Here is a 23618-nt window from a genome sequence, read left to right as displayed (position 1 = left end):
ATGAAGGCTCCTGAAGTGTGTCTTATGAAACCCTTATAGACAGCTTTGTTTTATTCCCTGTAGATATCATTTTACCAGTGAAATTACTTGTAATTCATGGTCCCTGGGCAGATGTTAGCCAGCAATAAGTTATCAAATTACCTCTTGTTAAAATTTTAAGAAAAATGTCAAGCAAGCTTTCATTTTATCATTATGTGATTTTTATTTCTCCTTTGAACTATTCAGAAAACTTCTCAATAACTGCAAGATAAAAATCTTTTTTGGTAATCTTATTTCCTCACTTCCACTCAGAACAGAAAAGAATAAGATTTTCTGATGTCATCCACACTCTTAGAAACAAGAGTAAAAAATGAGTCCTTAATGTTAAAAAAAATTTTTTTTAAAGGTGGGGCACCTGGGTGGTTCAGTTGTTTAGGCAACCAACTTCCGCTCAGGTCATGATCTCGCAGTTTGTGAATTCGAGCCCCGTGTCGGGCTCTGTGCTGACAGGTCAGAGCCTGGAGCCTACTTCAGATTCTGTGTGTCCCCCTCTCTCTACCCCTACCTTGCTCACACTCTGTGTTTCTCTGTCTCTCAATAATAAATAAACGTTAAAAAAAATTTTTTTTAATGAGTCCTTAACTTCATTTGGATGTAAAGAAAAATTGTAAGTTTATGGAACTAGAGTGTATTATACTAAGTGAAATAAGTCAGTCAGAGAAAGACAAATATCATATGATATCACTCATATGTGGAATTTAAGAAACAAAACGGATGAACATAGGGTAAGGGAAGCAAAAATAAGGTAAAAACAGAGAGGGAGACAAACCATAAGAGCCTCTTGAATACAGAGAACAAAGTGAGGGCTGCTGGAGGGGTGTTGGGTGGGGGGAATGGGCTAAATGGATGATGGGCATTAAGGAGGGCACTTGTTGGGATGAGCACTGGATGTTGTATGTAAGTGATAAATCACTAAATTCTATTCCTGACATCATTATTACAATATATGTTAACTAACTGGATTTTAAAAATATATATGTGAAAAATATGATATATGAAATATATGAATAGATATACAAATATATATGTGTGATAATATGAAAATATAAAATATACATGAAATATATATATATATGAAAAACATAAGTTTTAACAATAAATACTAGAAAACTGCCCTGACATTTATTATAAAAGCACTACTTCTATCATTCTAAGTTGACCTGACTTTACACTACATGATAGATAAGAACACAACCAGTAGAGTTGGTTAAAGAAAAAGTAGTTCTCTCAGTGAACGTGTGGTAGTATTAAAGATGCATAATTGGACCAGATGTGCTGTGGCCAATTTAAGGAGAACACATAGTATTCATTTCTTTTACTATGACTTCTGTCTTTAATATTGGGAGATACTTCACTCAATGTTCCCTGTCTGCCATACCTAGTTCATATTATAAGGTCCTCATCTATTGTGACAGCTCCTTTCCTGGAGCAGGACTTCCAGGACTTCTATCTAGATACTTTCATGCAGCTAAGTGGAAGGTCAAAGGTTCTCCCTGGGTCTTTTGTTTCTTAAAAATAACCAGCCTAAAATAATCTATATGCCAATGAAACATATTTTGCAGTAGCATATTTTGCTCCCCTATATAAGGGAGCCCTTTTCTGGAAACAAACCAGCCCTCAAGCCATTCCCTAACCTCTAAAACTTAAAATGTCTACTACATAACCCAAGGGCTTGCCATTAGTGTTTTCAACTCCTCCAGCCTCTTTAAAGTATTTATCTTCTAAAAGTTGACTTGAGGGGCGCCTGGGTGGCGCAGTCGGTTAAGCGTCCGACTTCAGCCAGGTCACGATCTTGCGGTCTGTGAGTTCGAGCCCCGCGTTGGGCTCTGGGCTGATGGCTCGGAGCCTGGAGCCTGTTTCCGATTCTGTGTCTCCCTCTCTCTCTGCCCCTCCCCCGTACATGCTCTGTCTCTCTCTGTCCCAAAAATAAATAAAAACCATTGTAAAAGTTGACTTGAGCCTCCATCCAACATGATGTCTACAGCCCTCCTCAGTGTTTCTGAGAATTCTTGGGGGGATTGCTCATGTTTCTCCTGGTCACCTCTCATTCTGATTTTCTACTCTATTCACCTCCTATAGCAACATCTTCAACATAGAAAATAGCTCTTGTTTCATTGATTCCTCAAAGTACCATTATCATAAGATAGAACTTTACTGAAGGTTTTGAAAAACTGAGAAGGACCATGTATTAACCATGTTTCTAGGTTCTATAAACTTGATGCTTAATTTTTTTAAACATTTATTTATTATTCAGAGACAGAGAGAGACAGTGTGAGCAGGGGAGGGGCAGACAGAGAGGGAGAGACAGAATCCCAAGCAGGCTCCAGGGTCTGAGCTGTCAGCACAGAGCCCAACGCAGGGCTTGAACTCACAAACCACGAGATCATGACCTGAGCCTAAGTTGGACACTTAATGGACTGAGCCACCCAGGCGCCCCATAAATTTGATGCCTTTAGTATCTGTCCTCCATGCATATGTTGGACATGCCTTGTTCTGAACAACCTACTAATATGTTTGAGTCACCTTGACTTAGCCTCCACTGCTTCACCACCCCTGTCTCCTTGAGAGGAGTCCTTCTCTTGGGGGCTCCTTTTCAAATACTAACCAAACAATCCAGAGTCCACACCCCCAATCACCTCCTTACTCTGGCCACTATCCACCTGCCCTAATCACCCCAGACAACATGAACAGCCCTTATGCCCTGGAGCCTGGTGAAATTACTCCAACTAGCCAATCCAAAACCTGCTTATTCTGCCTTGATAGTTCCTTTCTGAAGAAACCACAATAAACTTTGGCCCACATTTCTTCCCCCTCCCTCTGCCTCATGACAACCCTTGTGCTTCCTCGTGTGGCACACCCCATGGTATGGCATGTCCACTCCTCTTGAGAATTGTGAGTAAAGTATCTTTCAATGGCAATCATTTTGTGATCCTTTGGCTTTCCCATAAATTTTTTATTACTACACTAAATTCTTAACAAATCACAATAAGGCACAGAACAGGAGCCAACCTACAATTCATTACTAGACATCACTGTTCCTCAGCCATCTCTACGGAGAATTTCTTAGCAGCGATATTGTCATGGGACCCCTCTCCCCACTGAGGCTATTATTACTCCCTGTGGTTTCTTCTCTTTTCATCCTTCAGTTCCCCACTCCCTTCTATTCAAATGGCAGAAGAATCCATGAATGTTCCTGTTATTTTATTGGGCACAACAGTTTTTTTTTTTTTTTTTTTTAATGCTTATTTATTTTTGAGACAGAGAGAGACAGAGCATGAACAGGGAAGGGGCAGAGAGAGAGAGAGGGAGACACAGAATCTGAAACAGGCTCCAGGCTCTGAGCTGTCAGCACAGAGCCCGACGGACGCGGGGCTCGAACTCACGGACCGTGAGATCATGACCTGAGCCGAAGTCGGACGCTTAACCGACTGAGCCACCCAGGCGCCCCTGGGCAGAACAGTTTTTAAAATTTTTTTTTCAACGTTTTTTATTTATTTCTGGGACAGAGAGAGACAGAGCATGAATGGGGGAGGGGCAGAGAGAGAGGGAGACACAGAATCGGAAACAGGCTCCAGGCTCCGAGCCATCAGCCCAGAGCCTGACGCGGGGCTCGAACTCACGGACCGCGAGATCGTGACCTGGCTGAAGTCGGACGCTCAACCGACTGCGCCACCCAGGCGCCCCCAGTTTTTAATCCTTCACTTATCTAGGATTTCCATGACCAAAAGATCTACTAAGAGTTTTCCTAAAGAAAAGAGCTGTCTGCCTTTAAGATAAAGGCCACTGTTCCCTATAATATGGATACACAGCAACAATTCAATCTTTGAAAACAAATTTTTTTCCTGTTAAATATGTATCTGGTAAACATAAAAACAGTCCAGGCAGAGAGGAAGCCAAGCACACTATCAATTTAAACCATTAACTAACAGTTTAACGTTTATAATATACATGTTATTCAAGTACGCACCTGGTAACAAAAGTTAATGTAGAAGAATTTCTGTGTACCAGCAATAAGCAGTAGAAAATAAAATGCAAACTATTTCATAAAAATAACTACAGAAACTGTAAAATACCTAAGAATAGTCTTAACAAAAAATGCAGAAGAGCTATCCTAGTATGTTCAAAACTCTACCGGGGGCATCATTATTTAAGAGAGGCAAGCCATAATATTTGATTGAGAACTCTAAATATCACAATATCAACTTTGTCAAAATTAATGTATAAATTCAATATGATCCAAAATAAAATTCCAAAAGCATTTGAGATTAGAAGTTTAAAAGCAAATCAAATTATCTTCACATTTAGCAGCAAAAGTAAACATGCAGGATATCTAAGGAAAAATTTTAAGGAGAAGAATAATGAATGGAAATACACACTGTAATATATTAAAGGGAATTATAAAACTACATTATAGATACTTTTATAACAGTGTTCATCACAGCATTATTCACAATAGCCTAAGGGAGAAACAACCCAAATATCAGCAGATGAATGGATTAAAAACATGTAGTATATACATACATATAACAGAATATTATTCAATTGTAAAAGGAATGAAATTTTTTTTTAATTTTTTAAAATGTTTTATTTATTTTTGAGAGAGAGACAGAGTATGAGCAGGGGAGGGGCAGAGAGAGAGGAAGACAGAATCCAAAGATCCAGGTTCTGAGCTGTCAGCAGAGCCTGACACGGAGCTCAAACCCCCTAAACAGGGGGATCATGATCCCAAGTGGGACACTCAACCGACTGAGCCACCCAGGCACCCCAGGAATGAGATTTTGATACATGCTACATATAGATGAACCTTGAAAACATTCTGCTAAGTGAAAGAAGCCAGACACAGAAGGACTAACGTTGTACGATTCCAGTTTTAGGTACCTAGAACAGGCAAATTCATAGAGACAGAAAGTAGAATAGAGATTACCAGGGGCTAAAGGGAGGGGAACAAGAAATTATTGTTTAATGAGTACAGACCTTCTATTTGAGATGGTGGAGAAGTTGTGGAAATGGATAATGATATAGTTGCACAACATTGTTAATGTAGCTGACACCATTTATTTGCACATTTAAAATGGTTAAAATGATAAATTTTATGTTATGCACATTTTGCATAGTGTAACAATTAAAAAATAGTAAAAACATACTAATCTAAACAATGTAATATTGGTGCCTTCCCCTGCAGACAGATCAATGACCAATATTAAAAGCCCAAGAAATAGATCTAAGTATTTATTTTAATTACTTTAGAACAAAGATCATATTTCTAATACACACCATATTCCAAAATAGTTTCCAAGCAGATATAAATCTTTTAAAATAAAGCACTAGAACAAAAATGTGGGATAATTATATGAACTTGGGGCATAACAACAACTACAAAGGAAGAAGTAAATAAAGTTGATTATACCAAAGTGTTATAATTTTGTAATCAAAAGACATCATTATCATAGTTAAAATATAAATGATAAACTGGGAAAATGTCCTTTCTATGCAAGGGGACTTTAAAAAAAAATAAGATAGAGGGGCACCTGGGTGGCTCAGTCAGTTGAGCATCTGACTTCAGCTCAGGTCATGATCTCACGGTTCATGGGTTCGAGCCCCACACCGGACTCTGTGCTGACAGCTCAGAGCCTGGAGCCTGCTTCAGATTCTGTGTCTCCCTTTCTCTCTCTGCTCCTCCCCCACTCATGCTCTGTCTCTCTCTCAATAATAAATAAACATTAAAACAAATTTTTTTTTAATTTTAAAAAATTAAAAAAAAAAAAAGACAGACACTTCAGTTGAATATCAGCCAAAGTATACAGACAGGCAATTGACAAAACAAGCAAAGCATCCAGTCAATAATGGAAAAGTTTTCAATGGTAAAAAATGTTCACTGGCATTGCTTAGTGACTTATGACAGAAAATCACTGGAGAGACAGATATCCTCACGCTCTACTGATGGGAGGATAAATTGATTCAACTTTTGAAACAGAACTGTTTGGCCAACTATATCAAAAGCCTTTCATATAGCAAATTCCACTTCTAGAAATCTATTGTAAGGAAATTAATGACCAGGTGCACAAAGTAACCATGCAAGAATGTTCATTGCATCAAAGTTTCTAAGAATGGAGAAATTCTAAAGTATACCCAAAAAAAAGGAGATTAATTGAATTAATTAAATGGAGTAAATTATGGCACGTTCTTACAATGGGATACTGTGCAGCCATTAAAACTATTATGAAGAGCTTTATTAACTTAAAATGCTTATTTTATATTTCTAAAAGCAAAAAGGGCCACAAAAATGTTTACAGAGTATGATTTCATTTTCATAAAAATGAGTAAGTATATGTATGCACATATTTGCAAGAAAATATATCTGGAAAGATCAAAAGAGAAAAAACAAAAGTGTGTTATACAAACTTTATAATGACAACAGTGGATATCAAAAAGACAACATTCATTTAAGGTTCTATTCTGTCAAAACAAAATCATTTCCTTTTCCGTATTTCCTTTTGGTTCTGTCTTATAAGAAAGCAAAATTTTACAAAGTCATCATAACCACTGACAAAACCTTCCTTAGAATTCTGCATCAGAAACAAGTAAAAACCACTAAAGAGAAATAGATAGAAGAGGGGATGGATGGATGGATGGATGGATGGATGGATGGGTGGATGGACGGACGGATGGATTATTCACTCATAAATAAGCAAGGTGACTTATTTCTTTAAGATCACAGTTCATAGTAAGGAAAAGTCACCACCAATGTCACAGTCAATTTCTATGGAGTTTTACCAAGATTCAAAAAGTGTGGTCGGGAGAAAGCAATGCAAGCTGTACCTTCTAAGCACAACTTCACAAAGCAAATCTTTTTTACAGTTGAAAAAAAATTGACACAGCTATTGCTAAAACTATGACAGAAAAATCACTAGAGGAAGCCACGTGAAAGCAAGACCATGAGGCCCCAGAGAAGTTAATCAAAGGGTAGCATCTAGGCCATGTGTTGTCATCCTACAAACTAATCCAGCTTCTTCCCCAACCTGGCTGTCTAAGAGGTTGGCACTTGGTTAGCCAAGCCACTGCCAGGACCACATTCATGGGAAAAGGCTCTGCTCTGCTTTTGTATCACATTTTTTTCCAATGTTTATTTATTTTTGAGAGAGAGACCACAAGTGGGGAAAGGGCAGAGAGGGAGGGATACAAAGAATCTGAAGCAGGCTCCAGGCTCTGAGCTGTCTGCACAGAGCCCGATGCAGGGCTCAAACTCACAAACCGCGAGATCATGACCTAAGCTGAAGCTGGACTCTTAACCAACTGAGCCACCCAGGCGCCCCTGCTTTTGTATCACAATATGGAGCAAAAGACTTGTCCTATCCTTCAGAGCCTTCATGGGTAATTTTACATCTTTTTGTATGATTATTTAGATGATATCTATCTCTGCAGCTAAACCATAAACAAATTGAGCCCGGAATCCACCTATGTTTGTACACCTCCGTATCCCTAGCACAGTGTGTGACATAGATGGCCTCTCAACAGATATGAGTGAGTAAGCGAGTGAGTGAAAAGCCAGCAAACTCAGATCTAGACTGCTATTCTTTACTTTTCTAGCCCTAATCTCTTCATCTAAAAATAAAGATTTGCCCATGACAAAGGGTTACTTGGGGACTAAAATCAAATAAGGTGTGTTCCATGGCCATCCCAGGAAATTCGTCATAAAAACAAATTCTCTCATACCTTCTCTTCTCTGAGTTTTAGTTGGAGCTCCATGACCTATCAGATGTGACCAAATTTCTCAAGATTGAATCTTCCATCTGTAAAATAAGGGATTAGGTGGTCTTTAAAGCCATGTCCACCCCTAACATTCTCTGATTCAATATACACACCCCAAAAACTGCCCCTGGGAGAAAGGCTCACAGGACATTCTGGTTGCTAAAATTGGATGTGGCACTTAGAAGTAGCCCAAGGTGTGGGAATAATACAGAAAACATTAATAAAGGATAATAGAAAGCTTCAAACATTCTATTTGGGGGTGGAAAGTTGTCAGAATATATGTATCTCAAACAAAGGACCATCATCAAAATCAGATTACTCATCAACAATGAGTAGGGTTTTTTAAATGTAATATTTCAATTGCATCAAAACTGGCCTTGTAAAAAAAAAAACTCTTTTTCTTCCTCCATTCAGCTACGAGTATGGCTTATGTCATCCCATGCACTGTGACATTTGTTCATTGAACCATTGTACTTCTCAAGAGATGGTTTTTCACCCCAACAAAAATAACTATGAATCACTGGTTCTAGGAATATTTTCTCCCTTGTTTTGTTCACAGTATGAATGACAGATTTCAGTATATTTATTTCTTGCATACAAGCAAAAATTGCCATTAACCTGAAATGGTCTTTATTGCAAACGCAAACTGTTGCTTCTTATTTTCAAATTTTGGGTAACTATTAAGTACTAACTAGGAGTTCATAATTTTCCTAAAGGAAGGATATAAGTAATGGTGGGGGAGGGGGCACAGAAAGTTTCACAATGAATGGAAAGCCTACTGATAAAGTTTTTGTCCATGGGGTGCCTGAGTGGCTCAGTCAAAGCCTGGAGCCTGCTTTGGATTCATGTCTCCCCCTCTCTCTCTGCCCCTCCCCTGCTTACACTCTGTGTGTGTGTGTGTGTGTGTGTGTGTGTGTGTGTGTCTGTCTCTCTCTCTCTCAAAAATAAACATTAAAAAAAAATTTTTTAGGGGCACTTGGGTGGCTCAGTCTGATAAGCGAGCCTGCTTCAGATTCTGTGTCTCCCTCTCTCTCTCTGCCCCTCCCATGTTCACGCTCTGTCTCTCTCTCTCTCAAAAATAAATAAAAACATTAAAAATAAATTTGAAAAAAAAATTTTAAGTTTTTTTCCAGATACAACTGTTGATGTGACTTGAAAACTAAAAGAAAAATATTCCCTTAGTATTTATTTCTGTAGCTTTTCTATAACATCTATAATCAAAAGGTTGATAGAATTTTGCATATGTTTCCAGGTTTCATAAAGGAAAGAGGCATTTAACACAGACACACTATGGTTTTTTTTCCTCTGTTAAAGGATTGTTTTTTGTGTAAACATCCCTGTAAAATCAAATCTAACTTGTAGTTTTTCCATGTGAAGTTGTTGCAGAGAGAAATTTTCATCTCTATTACTATGTTCTCTTAGAAAATCTTGTATTTCTCCACTTAGATCACATACCCACACATTCTTGTAATTGCTTGTCCAATTAATTGTCTCACTAGAAAAATGCAATCTCTTTGAAGGCAGAGCACATTACTGGTTCCCTCAATATATGAATACATCACTTAAAAGAAAATTAATGAGGGGCGCCTGGGTGGCGCAGGCGGTTAGGCGTCCGACTTCAGCCAGGTCACGATCTCGCGGTCCGTGAGTTCGAGCCCCGCGTCAGGCTCTGGGCTGATGGCTCGGAGCCTGGAGCCTGTTTCTGATTCTGTGTCTCCCTCTCTCTCTGCCCCTCCCCCGTTCATGCTCTGTCTCTCTCTGTCCCAAAAAAAATAAATAAAAAATGTTGAAAAAAAAAATTTTAAAAAAAAAAAAAGAAAATTAATGAATAAGTTAATTCAAAGGGAATATATACACAACTGTGTAAAATATATCATGTCCTTACAAGATTACATAATTCTTTATTGTCAGACTTATGATCCAAAAGTTCTAATGTGAATTTAATTCTTTCAGCTTTATTGAGATTTTATCGATATATAATACATGTAAGTTTAAGGTGAACAATGTGATGATTTGAGACGTGTATACATTCCAAAATGATTACCACAATGAAGTTAGTTAACACCTCCATTCCCTCATTTAATTACCTCTGTGTGTATGTGTGTGTGTGTGTGTGTGTGTGTGTGTGTGTGCTGATAACTTTTAAGATCTACTCCCTTAACACCTTTCCAGCGTATAATACAATATTTTAAATTGTAATCAGCATGCTGTACATTAGATCCCCAGAACTTACTCATCTTATAAGGGAAATTTGTACCCTTTGACCATCTCCCCATTTTCTCCACCCCCCAACCCTGACAATCACCATTCTACTCTATTTCTTTTAGTTTAACGTTTTTAGATCCCACATATAAGTGAAAACGTATGTACAGTATTTGTCTCTCTGTCTGACTTTCTGACGTGATTTTAAATGTAGCAAAGAGATGGCCAGTGGTTTCTAAAACATTTACAGCAAAGATGAAGCCTAAGATGATATTGTAATAAACAGTTTCATTATCTCTTTAACTAAAACTCCAAAGTTTCATTCCATACCTTGGAATTCCAAGAATGAACACCATTTCTGACATTAAACAAGAGCATTATTCACATATATACTACACTACAAACATCCATATGCCTTCACAGTAAATTGGAGTAAAATTAAATGGCTTTCAGGGGCTTCTGCACTTGGCAACTGCTTAAGATCAGACAACCATAGACTGTTAGAAGGAACCTTATCAGGGTCCAGTCCAAATCTCTCATAATGTAGCTGAAAAAAGGCCCAGCAACCTTCCAGCTCCTTATTCAGGATGTAGGGCAGAGCTCCTGCCACCTGATGCTACCCTGGCCAACAGTTCTTTACTTTTCCATTCAGGTATCAAAGTCCTCAGTCTCTGGGAAATTTTAATCATCCAATGGAAAGCATGAATTACTGTAAAAAAATGTTACATATAATCTCAACAAATTTTGCACTTTGCCCTTTCAGGTCCTTTCCAATTAAAAAAACAAAAAACAAAAAACATCATGACCTTTAGACAGACAAACAATAGTTTGTTGAGTCAACAAATCACAGCCTCAATAAAAGCTTAACAGAATATCCAGTTCCCAGATATATGACATATAAAGACCACCTTTGCTTGGGCCAACCTTCCTGCTCCTGGGCACAGACTTCAGTGATCTGAGTTCTCTCCTCAGGAATACTCCCAGCCCTGAAATGTAGAGGACGGGCAGCATTTAGCACTGACAGTGCAGCACCACCATCTAGTGGCCCATTTGAAGGACTTTCTCCCTGCCAAAACTGCAGCCCTCTGCCTTTGTAGATTGGCAATCTTTTCAAAAGAACATTTGGACCAAGATATGGTCCTGAATGAAACTACTTCTGCCTTATTACAGGAAATCCTCTGATTCACAGAGTAAAATCTATCCAGAAAATAGGAACCATGGATTATAAAGCCAGTTGAGACCAGAAACAATTTATACCTGTGAGCAAGAACTACAGCCTTGCTATCTTTCACTTTAAATAACTCTATTATTTAAATGCACTGTTTTTCCCCCAGCCTCTCCTTAGCTGGACGGAGGCAAACTGGAACTGACAGAAGCAATTCGAAGTGCACCATTTCACAGAAACCCTCAATATGACAGAAAAAAAAGAGCACAAAAATGAAATAGAAACATATTATATTTATGTATTTACCAAAATTGGCATCTTGAGCCAAGGAGGCATGTGATTATCTTTGGATATAGTCAGGAAGGAGAAAAAAATTCGATTTTTTTTTCTAGGTTTATTTGACTATTAATGGCATGCTGACTTTGAACTTGAGAGCATGTGTTCTTGGGCTGCGTGTTTACTTGGGCTCATGTTCTTTTGACGGAAGACAAAATGGTAGATCCCATGTCGACAGCCAAACTCCTGTGCTTTAATGCTTTATCTGCTGGGTAGTGCGTGCATTCTAGTCCACATGAAAGAAGTCTGCCATTCCCTTAAGGGGTGATTTCCCCCCAAGGAAGACCATAAGGTAACTTGTAACAAGCTTTTACTTAATTTATGTAAGAGTGAATGTGATCATTTCAGACCATAAAATAATAGAACTTCTTGAGTGAGTATCTTAAGGGGGACTCATTAATAAGAAAGAAACCCACCAAGTCCTGTCTGGGTTTAAAAAACAGAAACCATGGGTGCAAGCAACCCTACAGCAACAGGAGGCTCTCCCCCTTTCCCTGTGTGTGTGACCCCTTCACACAACTGCCCACAATTATTTGATTATGTCCAGATGGCTCATGTCAAAAGTGACCTTGGGTTTTTAGAAACTGGACAACTATAAAACCAGATCTGAATTCTACAAGTGGAGAAAGTCTGAAATGTTCCCTTGCACACCCTGAGCTAATTCTTTATTCCTACATCTCATGAGGGAACATTGTTCCCTCTGAGCTCAAATAGCCTTGTTCAGACTGAGACTCTCCAAGCTGCTCGTCCTTATTTCGCATAGAAACTGGCAGGTCAGAAACACAAAGGATTGCCTGAATTGTAAATGTCACTTAATAGTCCGTCAGCCACACACAAAACGGTGAAAAAAAATCTATAAGTTGTCAGTGCAGAGATTTCTAAGTGTGAACAACCAATTCTAGGAAACATTTCTGCAGTTAAACAGAAGTGAAGAGAATCAAGTTAGAAGCAGGAAATGACTACCCAAAACATGAGAGCCAAAAAAGGAAGGGCTTGATTTTTATCGTTGATGTCCCCGTCCCATTTTTCTTATTCACATTAGCAGATAGCTCTGACCACCTGTACTCAGGAAGCCCATTCTTCTTTCATGGTTTTGAATTGAGACATTCACTGCAATTTCCTGCAGAAGAAAAGGAAAAGGGCATTTAGTATCTCCAAAAAAATTTGAAAATGAAAGCTTCTTTCTGAAAATCTCCCCAACCTAGTTTATGAAAAGAAGGACCATTTTAGAAGCAGAGGAACTCCCTTTAATTGAAGAATTCACCAATTTCAGGGTAAAAATGAGAAAACAACCTCTATGTTATTATTTCTCAAGTACAGTAAAACTTGGGATTGCAAGTAACTTATTCTGCAAGTATTCCCCAAGACAAGCAAACATTTCTAATAAATTTTAAGTTGATAAATGAGCAATGCCTCAACATATGAGTACTATGTGACACCGAATGTCACATGACCACAACTGAGCCAATGGGTGTTTTTTTGTTTTGTTTTGGGGTGTCTTTTTGTTTGTTTTTATTTTTGTTTTTTTGAGAGAGCATGAGCAAGGGATGGGCAGTGAGAGACAGAGATACAGAATCCCAAGCGGGCTCCAGGCTCTAAGCTGTCAGCAACAGAGCCCAATATAGGACTCAAACTCATGAACTGCGAACCATGAGATCATGACCTGAGCCGAAGTTGGATGCTCAATCAACTGAGCCATCCAGGTGCCCAGAGCCGATGGTTCTTGAAATTGGCTTTGATATATGAGTACTTTGGATCACAAGCATGTTTCAGCAACATATTATGCTTGCAAACCAAGGTTTTACTGTATGCCCTAATATGACCATCTTAGGGACTAATCATTCTTTTCTTGTTATCATTCATTTTTCAATAAGGACAATTTGTAAGAATATACATTTCACTTCCAAGTGGAACTTCAGATGACTCTCTTTCATTCTTCATTTTAAAAATGCTCCAGGAGGATTTTTATATTCTCTCAGTTTTCCCAAGTGCCATAATGAAATGCCGGATTTCTTTTTGTAGGGCAGCCTTGCTCAGAGAGACTTGATGAAAGATACAAAGAGTGCTGAGAAGGGAAATCACCGTGTGTGTGGCCTAGAGCACATCCACTTTTTATTCAAGTGCTCTGGCCCACGTGCTTTGCTGTCACGTCTCGCCATCTGTGTGCTTGTTATTGTGGGGAAGTTGAATCTTTAGATGTTAGAAGAATGGTCTGGGGTCTCTTTTATATGAAAAGCCAACCATCTTGGTTGCTAAGGATACCTTTTCACAACAATTATGTAGAGAGACCTTGACAAATGGTTAGGGATGGTGAATAGGATTTTACAATGAGGTTGCCTGTTTCTTATTGTTTTTCTTATACATGAGTGTTGTTTTTAAAAATGGTACAACACTTTGAGATGGCATAACAAGCCCAGATTGTTAAAAAATAATTCCAGGAATCTAGGAAACCAATCTTTTTTTTTTTTTTTTTAATTTTTTTTTTTTCAACATTTTTTATTTATTTTTGGGACAGAGAGAGACAGAGCATGAACGGGGGAGGGGCAGAGAGAGAGGGAGACACAGAATCGGAAACAGGCTCCAGGCTCCGAGCCATCAGCCCAGAGCCTGATGCGGGGCTCGAACTCACGGACCGCGAGATCATGACCTGGCTGAAGTCGGACGCTTAACCGACTGCGCCACCCAGGCGCCCCTAGGAAACCAATCTTAATAAAAACCCAATTCTGCAGCCTAGCCTACAAAACTGGAATTACTACATCTAGTGCTAGAATTTTTAGAATTTCTACACTGTTAAAAGTGAAGTAGAAACTGGAGCTGGATAAACTAGACTGACTGCCTGAAAAGCTAAGATTCGCTAAATACCTCTACCTTTTATTTCATTTTCTGCTTCCTATCATGGCCCCAAAAGTAATGCCACACAAAATGAAAAGAAGAGAGAAAATAATTATGATGCCAATTCCCTTTGTATATAGTAGACGGACTTTATTTCTTGGGCTATAAATTAAGAAGTTAATCCCTAAAAAGCCTATAATGTCAAAACAAAAGAGTAACAAGTTACTGCTGACCTGGAGCATGCTACTTCTCTGAGAATATCTGTGGGAACCTAATGAGTATATGAAAAATAAATGAGAAATCAAGTAATGTATGAATTTCATGTTGTAATGGACGATTCTTCAAAGAAACACAGTATGTTGCTGGTACAAAATAGAAAAAGTATGTTAAGAGTTTCAGAGGAGGGATCTTTAGAGAACATATCATCTGATCCCCTACTTTCCCCCCAGTTTTATTGAGATATAATTGGCATATAGCACTATATAAGTTTAAGGCTTATAGCATAATGACTTGTATAAACTGTGAAATGATTACCATAAGAAATTCAGTTAACATTCACCATGTCATATAGATACAAAAAAAGAAGAAGAGAAATAGTTTTGATCTTGGGATGAAGTCTTTAGATCTACTCTGTTAACAACTTTCAAATATACCATACAGTAGTGTTAACTACACACATCATGTTGTACATTACATCCCTAGTACTTATTTATCTTTAAAAAATTTTTTTAAATTAATTTATTTATTTTGAGGGAGAGCAAGACAGTGAGTAGGGGAGGGGCAGAGAGAGAGAGGGAGAGAGAGAATCCCAAGCAGGCTCCACACTGTCAGCACAGAGCCTGATGTGGGGCTCAAACTCACGAACCAGGAGATCATGACCTGAGTGGAAACCAAGAGTCAGATGCTTAACCAACTGAGCCACCCAGGTGTCCCTCTAATACTTATCTAGCTTACACCTGGAAGTCTGTACCTTTTGACCACCTTGACCCTCCCCCACCCCCACCACATGCCTGTCCCAGAACCAGGAATGTGCCAATCCTCTCTTGCATAAATGGAAGCTAAGGTCCAGAAGATGGAGAGGTTTCCCTAAAAGGCCAGGCAAGTGATGAGCACAATGGTCCTGAACCTGTCCTCTTTCTGTTTCACATCAATATCAATGCCCCACACAGGTCTCTCTCTCCTATGGGCCACACACAGGTTTCCTCCTTTGGGCCAAAAGGCACCTTCACAAAAATTGAGCCAACATTTAAAAATTAGAAGATCTCATACAAAACAGAGCTCAATTCCTGCTTCTTTTAAAAATGAGATCTGAGGGTGCCTGAGTGGCTCAGTTAAGTGTCCGACTTCAGCTCAAATCATGATCTTCAAATTCATGAGTTTGAGCCCCGCAATAGGCTCTGTGCTGACAGCTCAGAGCCTGGAACCTGCTTTGGATTCTGTGTCTCCCTTTCTCTTTTTTTCTCTCTTTTTAAAAGGCTATTCATTTTTAAGAGAGAGAGAGATCTGAGAAGACATCCAAGTGGTCCACAGGTACATGAAAATGTAATTTTCTCTTATCATCTGAGAACTGCAAATCAAACCACAATGAGAAAACACCTCACATCTGTTGAGTGGCTATTATCAAAAACACAAGAAACAAATATTGGCAAAGATGTGGAGAAAAGGGAACACTTGTGCGCTATTGGTGGGAATGTAAGTTAGTGCAGCCACTGTGAAAAAAAATATGGAGGTTCCCCAAAAAATTAAAAATAGAACTACCATATGATCCAGCAATTACACATCTGGGTATATATCCAAAGGAACAAAATCACTAGCTTGAAGAGATATCTGCACCCCCATGTTCATTGTAGCATTATTTTTAATAGACAAGACATGGAAGAAACCTAAGTGTCCATCAACAGATGAATGGACAAAGAAAATGGAATATTATTTAGGCATAAAAAGAAGGAATTCCTGCTACTTGCAACAATATTGAGGGCACTGTGCTAAGTGAAATAGATCAGAAAAAGACAAATACCATATGATCTCACTTATATATGGAATTAAAAAAAAAACCAGAAAGATTCAAAGAACAGATTGATGGTTGCCAAAGGCAGGGCGTGAGGGACGAATGAAATGGGTGAAGGTAGTCAAAAGGTACAACCTTTAAGTTATAAGATAAATAAGTTCTGGGGAAGTAACATACAGCATGGTGGATATAGTTAACAATCCTGTTTTGCATATTTGAAAGTTGTTAAGAGAGTAAATATTAAAAGTTTCATCACTGGAAAAAAAATTTTTTACTATGTGAAGTGATTGATATTAACCAAAGTTATCATTTCTCAGCATATACACATATCAAAACATCTTTAAAAATGAGAAGCTCTGGCGGCAGTTGCCCTTATTTTTTAATCTCTATGCCCAACATGGGGCTCAAACACACAGCCCCAAGAGTAAGAGTTGCATGCTCTACCAAATGAGCCAGCCAGGTGCCAAGATCTGGTAGCAGTGAAGAGCAACCTGATAGAGGTAGGACTACCCAGAACTAGAACAAACCAACTTTGTTTTCCAAAATTTCCAAAAAATTCATTCCACCTGGAAATATCCAGATATGTATGATTGATACACTGAAGGGAAACCTACTTAAATTATGTTTAACCCACCCCCAGAAATGAATTCTGTATGATTTTTACAATGGAAATCTACTAAATAACTGCATTTCCAACATGTACATAGAGTATCTTATTATATGATAGCATCCAATGTTGATTATGTTTTCTTTCTTTTAAAGCTTATTGATGAATTTTATTTTGCATAAATGCCAGTGATCACAGATTCACTGTGAGCTAGGTGTGCTCCATACTCATTGCTGCTCAGTTAGCTTTATACTCATAGATACTGAAATGAAAGATAGAACATAGTTTTATTACCTAATATACACCATATGTATCATCAAAACTGGTTTCTAAGTTCTTGATGACACTAGTTCATATTCTTTTATATTAAGTAATAATCTTTATAACCATTTCTTTTCATTGTCACAGTTAGTTCATTTATAAATTCTTAGAACCATGAAAACAATTCAGTCCGTAAAGTTTCCTGAGATTTTTTTCCAAATGGTTAGTTTCAGCCAAACACAAAATGTTTCCTCTTAAACAAACCATCTTCATACAGGCAAATGCAGCAGGCATGGCATTTGGTTCAACCTCTCTATATAAGGGATAATGCTGTAAGTTATGAAAATGAAGGTATTCTCACTTAACCCAGGACGATAGGCCTGTATTACAATATTAAGCCTCACTTTGAAAAATTGTATTCATCAAATTAATAAGTGAGAAAATGAATCACCAAAAATGTTAATCTAATGCATAATTTATTGTATTACAAATAAATTGAACACTCCTTGTGCCTTGGGCACATGAATCTCAAACACAAAAGTCAGCAAATTTTTCTTTTCACTCAGGTTCATATTTGAAGTGATAATAATCATGGGGACCGTATGGGTAACTTTCACCCAACAATGCTCCCCCTAAAGAATACTGAAGTTATTATTTTTCCCACTAAAAATTCTATGAATGACGATTTCTCTTCCTTCTTCCAGTCATCATTAAAATAACAGAGTTAAATTTTTATAAAATAACTCAGAAATCTAATTGGCTAAAGACCCTAAAGAGAATGAAGGCATATTCAACTTTGAGGAAACCTAACGAAAAGTTATTCATCTGTGCAATTAATAGGGCAACCAAATGTCGGACACAAGCATGTCATTGGCTCTAGCTATTGGTTCTAACCTGAAAAGAAAACACAGAGCTTCTTGGCTTTGTCCTGATCCTCTGTGACTTCAGGCAGGGGGCCTTTCCAAATACTTTTACTCCTGCCCTCCATTCTGTTCAAGACTGCCTTTTCTCAAAGGGCTCAGGGGGTAACAGATAAGAGAGTCTAATACAAGGGACGACTGGCTGGCACGCAACCCTTGATCTGGGGGTCATGAGTTCAAGTGCCATGTTGGATGTAGAGCTTACTTTTAAAAAACTCCAATATGAAATTCCTCAAGTTCTATAATACAAATATTTATGGAATTGACCAAAAATCTGTTGCAGGTTGAACAGTGAGTAGGAATGTTATGCTAGGTGGAATTCTAAGATGATCCCAAGGTTCCTGCCCCCTGTTGTACACACTCTACAATCTCTTCCCCACTGAGTATGAGTGTGACTTGTAACTGGTGATTATATTACATCACATGGCAGAAGGGATTTTGCAGATGTAATAAAAGCCCCTCATCAGTGTACTTTGAGTTAATCAAAAGGGAAATCATCCTGGGTGGGTCTAGCCTAATCCTATGAGGTCTTAAAAGTCACTGGTTCCTGGGGTGCCTTGGTGGCTCAGCTGGTTGAGTGAGTGTCTGACTTCAGCTCAGGTCATGATCTCATGATTTGTGGGTTCGACCCCATTTCAGGCTGACAGTGAGGAGCCTGCTTTGGATTCTTTCTCTGCCCCTTCCCTGCTCTCTCTCTCTTTCTCTCTCTCTCTCTCTCCCTCCCTCCCTCCCTTCCTCAAGAATAAACATTTAAAAAAAATTTTTTTAAGTCACTGGGCCCTTCCCGAAGGAAGAAATTTGGAAGATGAGAGCCTCACAGAGGGGCAAACTGCCATGCTGGGGAGAGGACTATGGCAGGGAAGGCAGGCAGCTTCTAGGATATGAGAAGGCTGCCCAGTGGTCAACAGCAAGAAAGTGTCCTACAACCTTAAGAAACTGAATTCTGCCAACAACCAATGAGCTTAGAAGACCCCAAATCCAGGGGAGATCAAAACGCTGGCAAAAATCCTGATTTCAGCTTTATGAGAGCATAGGACCCAGCAAAAACGTGCTTGGAACCCTGTGAGATAATAGAAAATGTATATATTGATGTCTGTCTCTGGTTCCTCACACAGAGCTCCTAAATCCTTTGTGACTTTCTAAGTGATGACAGCACTAGGAACATCTTTTGTTCTAATATTTGGTCTTTGACCTCAGGAACAGAGTTCCTAAATCCCTTGTAATAGAAGTATCTAGGTAATAGAAGTGTCTTCTAGGTAATAAAAGTGTCTTCTGTTCTAATGACGTGACTGTTTTGGGGATCCTGGCTGAGGGCTGGTCACGAGAAGGACCAAACCATGATTAGCAGCTTAGAATTTTCAGCCCCACACCCACTCTAGAGAGGGGAGTGGGGCTAGAAACGAAGGTAATGATTTATGCCTACATGATGGAACCTCCATAAAAATCCCAAAATACAGGGTTCTGCGAGGTTTTAGGTTGGTGAATGTATAAAGAATGGGGGTGGTGCCCTCAGAAAGTACGGAAATTCTGTGCCCTTCCTACATACCCTGCTCTATGCATCTTTTCCATCTGATTTTCATCTGTATCCTTTATCATATCCTTTTATAACAAGCTGGTCAACATTAAGTAAACTGTTTTCCTGAGTTCTGTGCACCACTCTATTAAATTAATCAGATTCAAAGAGGGAGGGTCATGGGAACCTTAAATTTGTAGCTTATGGGTCAGAAGCACAGGTGACAACATAGACTTTTGCAATTGGCATCTGAAGTGAGGTTGGGGGCAGTCTTGTAGGACTGAGCCCTTAACCTGTGGGATCTGATGTTGTCTCCAGGTACATGGTGTCAGATTTGAGTTAAATTGTAGGACACAGAGCTAGTGTCACAGAAAATTGCTTGGTGGGGGAAAAGCCCCATATATCTGGTGTCAGAGGTGCTTTGAGTGTGGTGGTCGTGTGAGAGTAAAACAGACTCAGTTCCTCACCCACAGAAACTGTAAGATAATAAGTTTGTGTTGTTTTGAGCTGCTAAATTTATGATAATTTATGCAGAAATAGAAAAAATACACTCATTCAATCTTTACAACAACCCTATGAGACATGTGCTATTAATATGCCCACTTTACAAATAAGAAAAATGAGACACAGAAAGAGTAATGACTTGCCCAAAGGATTTAAATACATAAGAGTCGAACCACATTCATGTACATCATTCAGCATCCTGCTAAAAATCCCCAGATCTTTACTACCCAGACACTTCTAGTGGATGCTCCAAGGCTCAAACACTACAAAACAAATGCCCAAAAGGATAGCATAAATAAAATCAAATGACACACCATAGACAGGCAGAAGTCTGCAATCCATATAAATTACCAATGGTTAGTATCTAGAATGTATTCAGAAACCCTGTTATCAAAAACAAAAGCAAAGACAAATAACCCAACAGAAGAATGAACAGAAGATGTGAACAGGCAGTTAGCAGACAGGGAAAGTCAAATAGCCAGTAAACATATGAAAGAGTGCTCAGTCTCACTAGTACTCTTACAAATTTCAACAACAATAAAGTCTTAAGTATTGGCAAGAATGTGAAGCAATAAGGACTTTCATGTCCTGCTGGTGGAAGGATAATTTGTACAACCCCTTTGAAAAATGATTTAGAAACATCTCATTAAATTGAAAACAAGAACATCTTTCAAGGGGTGGCTGGGTGGCTCAGTTGGTTAAGTGTCTGACTTCTGCTCAGGTCATGATCTCACAACTTGTGAGTTCAAGCCCCACGTCAGGCTCTGCGCTGACAACTCGGAGCCTAGAGCCTGCTTTGGATTCTGTGTCTCCCTCTCTCTCTCTCTGTCTTTCCCCCGCTTGCACTGTCTCTCTCTGTCTCTCAAAAAGTGAATAAATGTTTAAAAATTTTTTTAATATAAAGACCATCTTTCTAATCAGAAGTTCCACTTTAGAGTACATATTAAAGAGAAACTCTAGCCTTTGTGCCTAGGAAGAAGAATACAAGAATATTCATTTTGATCTTATTTGTGATAGGAAAATGAATTCAGTGGCCATCATCAGAAGAGTCAATAAGTAAGTGGGATAAATACACAGGCTTTCCTCTCTCAATGTTATCTATTTCTCCATTAATTTAGGTCTTCCTCAATGTTTCCAATAAAGTTTGCATTTGGTTTTGTAGTCTAAGTTTAAGTGGTTTTAATGTTTATTACCAGTCCTTTACGGCATGATCTCTCAATTCTTTTTTTTAACGTTTATTATTTTTGAGAGAGATAGAAAGAAAGAGAGAGAGAGAGCATGCACGCGGGGGAGGGACAGAGAGAGGGAGAGAATCCTAAGCAGGCTCCATACTCAGCACTGACCCTGACATGAGGCTTGATCCCACAAACGGTGAGATCATGACATGAGCCAAAATCAAGGGTTGGATGCTTAACTGACTGAGCCACCCAGGCCCTCCATGATCTCTCAAATTCTTAAATTTTAAATATTGGTTAACTGTTGATGACCTTGGTTATATGTCCAAACAATTTTCGTTTCCATACAAGTATTTTGTCAGGCTTTAGCACACATGATGACACCCTCCTTTAATTTTCCCAAAAAACCAAAAATCTGGCCAGCCTAAATTCCCCAACTGTAAGCTTTTCTCAAGTATTGTTGATATCGATCTATTTTCTTCTGGGATTCAAAAAAGTCTAAGCCCATGCTTTGTTCCTTTTAAAACATCTGTTTTTCTCTGCCTGGGCCTTTGCAGTATTTCCTCTCTATCCACATTGAAAGGATAAAATCACTTTGAACTGGCCAAGATGTGGTATTAGGTCTCTGTTAGGTAAAGCACACAGGTCTTGAAAACAAAAAGTAGAAGCAGTTCCTGTCCCTGCAATTTTAGGCTCTCTTTGACCAAGGTCCACTTCACCAAGAGGTTAAGCAACGGTTCTACTGAAGCGAAAGCTCTGACCACCATTTTTGGTTTCTCATGCTGTAGATTGGAAAGCAGGGCAGAGCTACTACACTGGCGGGGGTTAGTGACCCAGATATTGTGAGCAAATAAGATTGCTGCTGCAGAATTGAGGCAGGGAAGAAAATGTCTGGAACTTAGGGACCCACCAGGCCACCACTTGTCATTTCCATACACAGCAACTGCACTTGGCAAGGACACAAGAATTAAAGGCTCAGACCTCCCCAAGGAAGGATTTGGGTTTCCCACTGGGCAAGCAACCTAGACCAGTAGAAAGATGAGCCAAGGATAGGGGGAGTCTAGACTGATGGCAGATGAGGGAGATAGTGAATATTAGTTGCAGTTTGGGGACCAACTAGAGCAGAGAAAGCATGAATTTCCAACAATCTTGTTACAAGAGTATTTTTTAGAAAACGTGACTGGCCAACGCAGAATTGGTGACAGGTTGCCATGAACCTAATGCAGGGCATAAATGGATCAGAGTGGTGTTAAGTGTGAACAATGGTATTGCCCTCAAGGCAAAACCCACATCTCCCTCTTAATACTCGTACTCCAGTGCTCGTGCTCGCCAGTCCCATTTCTAACTCCTGGCACCCATTCTGCTCCCTATAAGCCAGAAGTGCCCCAGAAATAATGCCCCCAGGAACATGTGTCAACCAGTGCCCGACAGGAGATAGTGTACACAACTACACTCCAGTCTCCTTGCCCTTCAAGTGAGCAAGGAGAGTCGGTACAAGTAAGTGACCTTTTTCCTAGTTCTCTGGGTAGGAGTGAGCACATTCATTGACTTATTTTTCTTCTCTCTCTCACATACCCATCCATTACCGGTATTGCCTGGATATTCCCATATCCACCATTAACATTCAAATCCTCATCCCGGTTCTTCTGGGGAAATCCAAAGAACTCTGGGGCAGATTTACATTACAAGCTGATGAAGCATCAGGACCATAACCCCTCACTGGAAAGCTTCCGGAAGTGTAGTCACACAGTCATATCTTTGTAAAATTTCCCACAAAAGATCCTTTCTTTTTTTTATTTTGGTGATGCATGTTCCAAGTGTGTATAACCTCACAAAACCTGGATCCACTCCTGATTAACTGAATATTCCATATATACCATCCAATTGTTTGTTAATTATTATTTGTCTTCCTTCGCTAGAATGTAAGCTCTGATTAGGCAGGAATTTTAGCCAATTTATTCACTACTGAATGAATCCCCAGTACCCTTATCAGTGCCAAGTACACTGCTAGTAATTTTTGTTGAATAAATGAGTAAGCCCCAACTGAACCATGCCCTGTCCTGTTTCTATCTCTCTGCATCTGCTTTTTCCTCTGATTAGAATCCCTTGTGCTCCCCACTCAGTGGCTACTCACTCGGGACGTATCTCAAATTCCAAGAATTGCATGGGTGGAAGTGCAGACATCAACTGAGGGAGACACCTATAACCACCCAAAATGCCTATTTTCTTATTTGGGTGTGCTTTCTCCTATGTGCCAATTTTAACTTTTTGTTTAAAATTTTTCAAACACATAGTAGAAATAGCACA

The 23618-nt window shown here is 39.0% G+C and overlaps 1 protein-coding gene across 1 annotated transcript in view; it reads right to left on the bottom strand.

Moving 5' to 3' along the window:
* The window catches only part of ADCYAP1 (adenylate cyclase activating polypeptide 1), a 74339-nt gene that overhangs the window by 28914 nt on the left and 21807 nt on the right, over positions 1-23618 (bottom strand). The window contains exons 2-3 of the mRNA XM_058692571.1: positions 12551-12611; positions 7753-7829 (exon numbers count right to left, since the gene is read on the bottom strand). The gene's annotated coding sequence lies outside the window, so the exon portion shown is untranslated. The remainder of the gene's footprint in view (positions 1-7752; positions 7830-12550; positions 12612-23618) is intronic.

This window comes from Neofelis nebulosa, chromosome 11 (assembly GCF_028018385.1).
Source record: "Neofelis nebulosa isolate mNeoNeb1 chromosome 11, mNeoNeb1.pri, whole genome shotgun sequence".
Taxonomy (NCBI): domain Eukaryota; kingdom Metazoa; phylum Chordata; class Mammalia; order Carnivora; family Felidae; genus Neofelis; species Neofelis nebulosa.
The sequence above is the reverse complement of the archived record's forward strand: the minus strand, read 5'-3'. Positions and strand labels throughout refer to the sequence as shown.